Source organism: Aegilops tauschii, chromosome 5, assembly GCF_002575655.3.
Source record: "Aegilops tauschii subsp. strangulata cultivar AL8/78 chromosome 5, Aet v6.0, whole genome shotgun sequence".
Taxonomy (NCBI): domain Eukaryota; kingdom Viridiplantae; phylum Streptophyta; class Magnoliopsida; order Poales; family Poaceae; genus Aegilops; species Aegilops tauschii.
This window is the reverse complement of record NC_053039.3, coordinates 457,589,389-457,591,712: the sequence shown is the minus strand read 5'-3', so window position 1 is coordinate 457,591,712 and position 2,324 is coordinate 457,589,389.

Sequence of the window (2,324 nt, the reverse complement as noted above, 5' to 3'; positions counted from 1 at the left end):
CATGGTTGATCGATATCATCATTACATGTTCGACTTTTTTAACACTACCATTGGGCTGCCGTTTTCCGCCCTTCTCCCGAATAAATGTGTACTTTATCAGAGATTAAAATAAAATAAGAGTACGGACGCTCCAGCATGCGGTTCTAGTAGTAGTACTACTCGTACAACTATAAACCTTGCGCTTGGCTCTTCGCCTCTTCGTGAAGTCGAACAATGATGGTACTCCGCATGTTGGGTACTATAGTGTATGCCTGTGGCAATCTGACACCGAATGAACTGCTGCATGTCCACCGCCTGGGCGAGGGTAGGTTGCATTAGTCAAAAGGCATAAGCGAGCTTCACCTTGTCCTGCAAGCTTCTCCTCGTTCTGCGAGTTGACGGGACACACCAAAAAGTAGTGCTAGTCCATACTCCCTCCTTTCCGGTTAATATGGCTTAATCTTTTTTGCGGGTAAATGAGAGAGCTTTATTCATATATAAGCATTCTTAGGACGATCAGCCAAGAGACTGGTCACTAGGAAGTGAGGTACCTCGCAAAAAAAAGAAGGAAGCGAGGTGTTTCTGTTGGGGATCGTAGCAGAATTTTAAAATTTCCTACGCATCACCAAGATCCATCTATGGAGTGTACTAGCAACAAGGGGAAAGGAGTGCATCTACATACCCTTGTAGATCGCGAGCGGAAGCGTTCCAATGAACGGGGTTGATGGAGTCGTACTCACCGTGATCGAAATCACCGATGACCGAGTGCCGAACGGACGGCACCTCCGCGTTCAACACACGAACGGAGCAGCGACGTCTCCTCCTTCTTGATCCAGCAAGGGGGAAGGAGAGGTTGATGGAGATCCAGCAGCACGACGGCGTGGTGGTGGATGTAGCGGGATCTCGGCAGGGCTTCGCCAAGCTTCTGCGAGAGGGAGAGGTGTTGCAGGGGAGGAGGGAGGCGCCAAAGGCTGCCATATTATTGCCCTCCCTCCCCCCTTTATATAGGCCCCCTGGGAGGGGGGGGGCGGCCAAGAACCCATCTATGGGGGGGGGGGCGGCCAAGGGGGGAAACTTCCCCCCAAGTCAAGTGGGGCGCCCCCACCCTAGGGTTTCCAACCCTAGGCGCAGGGGGGAGGCCCATGGGGGGCGCCCCAGCCCACTAAGGGCTGGTTCCCTTCCCAGTTCAGCCCATGGGGCCCTCCGTGATAGGTGGCCCCACCCGGTGGCCCCCCGGGACCCTTCCGGTGGTCCCGGTACAATACCGATAACCCCCGAAACTTTCCCGGTGGCCGAAACTGGACTTCCTATATATAATTCTTCACCTCCGGACCATTCCGGAACTCCTCGTGATGTCCGGGATCTCATCTGGGACTCCGAACAACTTTCGGGTTTCCGCATACTCATATCTCTACAACCCTAGCGTCACCGAACCTTAAGTGTGTAGACCCTACGGGTTCGGGAGACATGCAGACATGACCGAGACGCCTCTCCGGTCAATAACCAACAGCGGGATCTGGATACCCATGTTGGCTCCCACATGTTCCACGATGATCTCATCGGATGAACCACGATGTCGAGGATTCAATCAATCCCGTATACAATTCCCTTTGTCAATCGCTATGTTACTTGCCCGAGATTCGATCGTCGGTATCCCAATACCTTGTTCAATCTCGTTACCGGCAAGTCTCTTTACTCGTACCGTAATGCATGATCCCGTGACTAACTCCTTAGTCACATTGAGCTCATTATGATGATGCATTACCGAGTGGGCCCAGAGATACCTCTCCGTCATACGGAGTGACAAATCCCAGTCTCGATCCGTGTCAACCCAACAGACACTTTCGGAGATACCCGTAGTGTACCTTTATAGTCACCCAGTTACGTTGTGACGTTTGGCACACCCAAAGTACTCTTACGGTATCCGGGAGTTGCACGATCTCATGGTCTAAGGAGAAGATACTTGACATTGGAAAAGCTCTAGCAAATGAACTACACGATCTTTTGAGCTATGCTTAGGATTGGGTCTTGTCCATCACATCATTCTCCTAATGATGTGATCCCGTTATCAATGACATCCAATGTCCATAGTCAGGAAACCATGACTATCTGTTGATCAATGAGCTAGTCAACTAGAGGCTTACTAGGGACACGTTGTGGTCTATGTGTTCACACATGTATTACAATTTCCGGATAACACAATTATAGCATGAACAATAGACAATTATTATGAACAAAGAAATATAATAATAACCATTTATTATTGCCTCTAGGGCATATTTCCAACAGTCTCCCACTTGCACTAGAGTCAATAATCTAGTTACATTGTGATGAATCGAACACCC